Source organism: Haliotis asinina, chromosome 14 (genome assembly GCF_037392515.1).
Source record: "Haliotis asinina isolate JCU_RB_2024 chromosome 14, JCU_Hal_asi_v2, whole genome shotgun sequence".
Lineage (NCBI taxonomy): Eukaryota > Metazoa > Mollusca > Gastropoda > Lepetellida > Haliotidae > Haliotis > Haliotis asinina.
The window spans coordinates 53,383,719-53,391,005 of record NC_090293.1 but is presented as its reverse complement, the minus strand read 5'-3'; positions in this window follow the sequence as shown (position 1 = coordinate 53,391,005).

The following is a 7,287-nucleotide window of genomic DNA, read 5'->3' as shown; positions in this document are numbered from 1 at the left end:
TCTGATTCAGGGAATGTGAGGCAGATTACATTGCATGAGGACTAGTTAGTAGGGTAAATAATGAGATTCAGGGGGTGAGGCTGACTACATTGCAGGGAGGGCTAGTCAGTAAAGGAAATAATCTGATTCAGGGAATGTGAGGCAGATTACATTGCATGAGGGCTAGTTAGTAGGGTAAATAATGAGATTCAGGGGGTGAGGCTGACTACATTGCAGGGAGGGCTAGTCAGTAAAGGAAATAATCTGATTCAGGGAATGTGAGGCAGATTAGATTGCATGAGGACTAGTTAGTAGGGTAAATAATGAGATTCAGGGGGTGAGGCTGCAGGGAGGGCTAGTCAGTAGAGGAAATAATGTGGTTTTAGGGACCGTGAGACAGACTACATTGCAGGGAGGGCTAGTCAGTAAGGGGAATAATGTGGTTTTAGGGACCGTGAGACAGACTAACACCTGAACAACACGGGGACATGGGGTACTCGTCGGTTACTGTTACTCTGTTCCTCTGAAATATACAGAGATGTACAGTGCAAAAGTCAAAATAGATAGGTTACTGATTGATTTATATCTTTCACAAATCCTCAGCATTATAGGAAGGGCATTGATGGCTCATTCACAATCAAACTACATGGGGATTAGATTGGTCTGGATTTTGGACGGGGTAGTGTTTGGTTATTTGTTGTGTGGAAGAAAACCTATAGGAAATCATAAGTTGAACTGATACACTTTTCAAAGTTTAGTTTGTTAATTTGTCATGCATTGTACTTTATTTTGTGTTTTGTAAAAGACTGTGTTATTTTAATTATAATATACTTGAGTTATGCATTTAACACACGATGTGAGTAAGGCCTGTCCTAGCCAACATAATTTAGCCACACCCCGCGTGAAACCACATGCATGAGGTACATAGATTTTCACATACCAAGTTTATGAGAATATGGCCCCGAGTCTTCAACAAGCCACGATCACATCCTATACGAAGCCACAAGAATCCTATGCAAATTAGAATCATCAATCATCTTTCCCTGTTAAAAGTTGTCAACAAGTCCCTTGGCCTCGTATTTGGACGTCTGACACTGCCATGTTGGCCTCACCGTTCTAGATCAGCATAATAGGGACACGATAAAATGCGGAGCTCAGCAACCCTAGCGACAACCGTCGGGTAAGAATGTGTGACTGTACAAAGGAAGATATATTTGAGTCGTACTGAAAAGAAAATAGGATGGTTTTGAATCACCTTTTTCTCTAAATTTGGGTGAGAATTAGGCTGTTTTTCAGAAAGTCCTTCTCATATTACGTGCCTGCAGTACGTCTAGGGGAATGCAACTATTTCTGAAATTCTGACTGAACTATTTTCGTAAAATCTGTTTAAAGAAGATGACACAGCGGTGAATTCATGACTGTTAACAATATGTCGGAGCCCACATTAAAAAGCGGTAGCCGAACGTGATTAAAGAGCTGACATTGAGTGATTGAGTGAGTGGGTTTAGTTTTACGCCACACTCAGAAATTTTCCGGCTATATGACGGCGGTCTGCAAATAATCGAGTCTAAACCAGACAATTCAGTGATCAGCAGCATGATCATCGATCTGCGCAATTGGGAACCGATGACATGTGTCAACCAAGTCAACGAGCCTGACCACCAGATCCCGTCAGTCGCCTATTACGACAAGCACAGCTGCCTTTTTTGCAAGCATGGGTTCCCGAAGGCCTATTCTACTCCGGACCTTCACTGGTCAAGAGCTGACAGAGTTGACAGTGCTTGGAAAAACAAACGTACATGTACGTATGGGAAATTTGGTCTAGACGTTCTTTCATGAATAACACATATCCCTGGCGGACATATTAAATTTGTGGGGAGGACCTATCAAAATAATTTGGGTACATCACAAATACAAGGGTTGGACGATGTATGATTCTAGCACAACATGCACATCTGGCCCTATATCTGTCACCAGCTGGAGAAAAGTTGCGGTTCTTGCGGTTCTCCACTACTTGTTTTACTACTTGTCTTATTCAAAAATGTGGGCCTGCAAACCGTTAGACTCAGCGTCACGCAGGTATGAAGTCTCATATTCACTGATCGCAGAAATTGACCTGACATTTATACAAGAAGTAGGCATCCCCGTGAATACCAATTATGCTCCTTTTATGCAGAATTTTCGCTGAGGCTGGTATTTATATGAACAAGGACATTCAGACGAAGTCGTTATATCAGCTGCACATGCATTGTTATCATTCAGTAACCACCAAATAATCACATCCACTTTATGTAGATTTGCCCTCTGCAATCTGAAATAGTGGTGGCTGTTTAGACCGTATTGTGTGCTTCATATTTAGGTCTACGCACAAAGCTTGCTGACACTAAAAAGTTAACTAGGAACCAATAATGAATAAGTTGTGAAACCAACAAACATGAGAAAAGTATGATGTAATTAATCATTATATTAAAAAAATATTTTCTTCACCATTTAAAACAAATTCTGTTCAAAGGTATCACTGTTACAACAAAATGGAGTGGCATACATACTCAGAGGCAGTACAGTACAAGTGATTGTACCAAGAGTAACAACCATTCGTTACCCAACTAGTATCTGAGACATCGGGAATCTTTTAAAATCAGATGTTCCGGGATTCCAAGGCAATCAAAGTGATTTGGACTATTATAAACTTTACCAAGATAAGTCAGAAAGATTGTTTTGTATCTGATTAACTATGACATTACTGCATTTACAGTTCCAAGTGAATATCATGAATGATTTGGACTTTTATATATTATAGCTGCATTTGGATTTCCTCCAGTCTGTCTTCCTAGAGTAGACAGTGCGGTATTGGAAGTGTTGTTCTGTATTTGTGGGCATTATCAGAGTCGTTAGACTTCCAGTCTGTCTTCCTAGAGTAGACAGTGCGGTATTGGAAGTGTTGTTCTGTATTTGTGGGCATCATCAGAGTCATTAGACGTCCAGTCTGTCTTCCTAGAGTAGACAGTGCGGTATTGGAAGTGTTGTTCTGTATTTGTGGGGCATTATCAGAGTCGTTTTTCCTCCAGTCTGTCTTCCTAGAGTAGACAGTGCGGTATTGGAAGTGTTGTTCTGTATTTGTGGGCATTATCAGAGTGGTTAGAAGCTCATTGCTTCACGTGTCCACAGCTTGAGCCTTCGGAGTGAGGAGGAAGAGCTTTCTCAAGCTATGCTGGTGATTGGCATGGTCATGAACACTGTCAGGTTGGCATACATTCCGGGAAGCATGTTCACATTACACATTACTTCGACCAGGAACTCTGCTGCTATACTTGGAATGTCCAACTCAGATTTCAGGGCAAATATTCTCATCCACTTTTCAACCTCTGCCTCAAACGTGCTCAATCCACCATAGATAAGAAACTTATCATAGTACGGCAGGAGAGAGGCAATCCACGCTTCATCTAGTCGGTCGTGATTGTGTGAGAATTGTCAAACCTGGTGTCATTTTCTGTGAGTGCATCATATATAAATGCATTAAACACATTGATATTTTAAACTACTCAAAAAAATAAACGCATAGGTAGTATGTTTCCATGTACCTTTCCGAATTTGAATCAGTGATGTCTATGTAATCAGTATATCTATGGTGAACGCTGTCTGCAAACATTTCCTAGTTTGAATCCATTGTCATTGATGACAACTCGCCAAAACGCACCAAAATCTGTTTTCCTCAGTAAATGCAATAAATTGTGAACGGGACGAAATTCATGCATTTCCATTTGGTCGTAATTCCATGCATCATTTCCAGTAAAGGTCGGGGGGTTTCAATGTTCTTTCGACAGTTGACAATCTTAAATTTGGCGTTAAAGTCATGCCTAAACTTACTGAGGCTCAGTGCAACAATTCCAGGTCATTTGGAGACTGGGGAGTCTCAGTCTGCGATTGTAAGGCAACTGAATGTGTCTCAGAGTACCATAGCAACCGCTTACGCGAGGTTGGATTCGTTCCAGAAGATCTTTGCGAGGACCTGTGCTTACACGTCAACATCGGCAACAACGCAGACAGTGGTGTCGCCAAAATCTCCTATGGCCATTGTAAACGTGGAGAACTGTTGTCTTTAGTGATGGGTCACGTTACATGCTGCGACGTCCCGACGTATGTCGACGTCGTAACGAACGCTACGCTGCAAATAGTGTACAGGAAGTGGACAGATTTGATGGTGGAAGTGTCATTGTTTGGGCTGGCATCTAATACAGTGGCAGGACAGATCTCATTCAGGTCCATGGTAATTTGACAGCCCGACGTTACCGTGATGAAATCATCGGGCCTCATGTCCTTCCTTTCATGAACCGCCAGAACGTCATTTTTAGCGCGATGCCGCTCGGCCGCATACAGCACGAATAACCAGGGTTTGCTCAGAACAATGTTCAGATTCTTGACTGGCCCTGACGATCACCGGATCTTAGCCCTATTGAACATTTGTGGGACGAATTGGATTGTCATGTGCGACAGCGTGATCCTCAACCACAGACGTTACCTGCTCTGTTTGTGGTTGTGGGAACAGTATCAACTCATTCCCACACACTTCATCCGGAATCTGGTCCCGTCTGTGGGACACCGATGCCAAGCAACCATTGATGCTAATGCGACTGACTGCTCTGCGACCTTGACCTTGGAATACTTGTCATTTGTGACGTACAGTTTCTTGCAGCATTGCACCGTTAATGTTCATTCAGGTTTTCTTCGTGACTGCCCTGTATTACTATTTTCAACTATGCGTTTCTTTTTTGCGTAGTATAGTAATCACTGACAGCCATTAGCACTGGCACAATGTCGTTCTGATCGTGGTAGCTCGTGGTCTCGTGATGTCAGTACCAGCCCTTCGTCCATTCCTGACAATTCTATCCAAGACTTTTGACAACATCATTGCTATTCATTCAGGGGAGGCAGCAACATCGCAGAACCCAAGTCACATGACACAGCCTGCTAGGTACAAGTAACATTACTGAAGAAGCTGAGTACATACGGGACAACGATGAACTGAGAATCCGTCATCAGGCAGATGTATGAACTGCAATCTGATTTTGCATCTCCAGAGCCTGAATCAGCAATCTGATCCAGACTTTGCAGAACAGTCTGGTATTTTCCATCACTGAAGACAGTGTTGATACCTTGGATATCTACCGTGTGGCACAGAACTTTGGTACTGGTTTTCGCTTCGATCCTTTCATCAATTCAGAGGCTGTTGTTTCAAGTTCATCGTCCTGTGTTTCAGTCAGTGTGCCACGCAGCTCAGACTCGTCGCCTTCTTTGGCCTAAAGGTAGACGGCCTTCCTCTTAGCACTCCCACTGAGAAACCAAATCAGTTTTGTGACGCTATCAAGCAAGATTCAAGATATGTATGTCCAGCTAGATACTTCATGTCCAGCCCCCATGATACCCATAGCTCATAATTTCCACAGCAATAGTCTGAGCATTCATTTTCTTAACTGTCACAAATCCCAGGAACTCTCGACCAGTGAATGTCCGGGGTAGAATAGGCCGTCAGAAACCCATGCTTGCCATAAAAGGTCACTATACTTGGCGTAAGAGATCGGGTGGTCAGGTTCTCTGTCTTGGTTGACACATGTCATCGGTTCCCAATTACGCAGATCGACGCTCATGCTGTTGATCACTGGTTTATCTGGTGCAGACTCGATTATTTACAGACTGTTGTCCAAAACTTGGGAATGCAATTTAATCTTCTTTCTCGAATTTAGTAGAGGATGGACTGACTATAACACTTAAAATTATACTCTTCAAAAAAGTAGGGGAACATGAACTTTGAAGTCTGGTAGAAAGAAACCCACTGAGGAACGTTACAATGCCATTCATCTTGTGCACGCAGCATCATTTCACGTTATCACTACACGCAAACATAGTGTATGGGAAGCACGTGCACAACGTGGGAGTCTCCTACACGTGCATGGGGTGTCATTATGAATCTTGACGTTTTTCAGGCAGGTCGATAAATCACTGTAGACCATTTTTTCTGATAATTTTCTTGCATCTGTACATGGTCAGGGTTTTCAGGGTCCAATCACACACTATTGACTGAAAATTGTAAACCTGAAATTTTCATATCATACTCCAGTCACTTAACAAGGGGGATAACTGAACGAAAAGCTTTGCTTTGAATGAAATCCATGTGGTGATACATTCTCAAAACATCCATTATTATTGTATCAACATTGATTCCATCCCATATATCTCCCAGTTTCGACAATCGTACATTGAAAGTACAATTCCACTACTTTTTAAGAGTATATATTATGAAGTTGGAGATTATTCTGGAGTGTTTTTGTAATTGCACTAGGGGAGTTTCCTCTTGCCTCACACAATACATCAGAGTTAAAAGAAGACCAATGCTTGAATTTGCTATCCATGGATAGTCAGCCAATGTTGAAAACTTTACCATCGTTATGCATAGTGAGGTAAATATTACCATCTCTCTCTTCTCTTTGTATTGCTATAATCACCGTTTCTTGAAATATTCTGACTTTACATTAGCACTACCACTTTGTACTGCCGCGGGATACGTATATAGTAATTAATCTTACCTTCAAGTAAAATACTTTTATTTCATTGGTCAGTGATGCCTTAACAAGTTCCAGTGTCAACCATCACAGGAGGGTGGCAGCTGGAAAAATTAGTACCCGCTGCCACGGTAACCGAGAGGCTGCATCGGTAATTATAGAATACAATTGCTAATTACATCACGTTGTTTTATTGTTTGTTGGTTTCACGCCAATTATAGTTTAAATGAACTAGATAAACCCTAAAGCAAAGTAACCCACACTCCTTGTTGACGGTTTGTGAACAAAGTCTGGACCAGACAATCATCAGTATCATGAGCATCAATCAACGCAACTGGGATAAGATGACATGTGTTAACCAAGACAACAAGCCTAAATCTAAAGCGACGTAAAATTAAATGCACTCACTCACTACCTGGTAGCTTAGTAGTTAAAGCGTTCGCCCGAAATCCGGATTCATTCACTGAATGTGTACAAATGGTGAAGCCTATTCCTCGTGTCCTGTGTCGTGATATTAGTGGAATATTACTAAAGTGGCACATTCATATTCACCCGTGCACATACATTTCAGAATGTCCGCCGCCCTAGAGCTGGAATAAGTGTCTAGCTAAGCAACAAATAAATCATTTCAGAATGCCAGGAAAAAATGCACACAAAAATATGCACGTTACTCACAAACAAATTGATTCTAAGCAAAGTTACCAGAGTATATAACTGGTATTCATCCTATTCAACCACATGTGCCAAACGC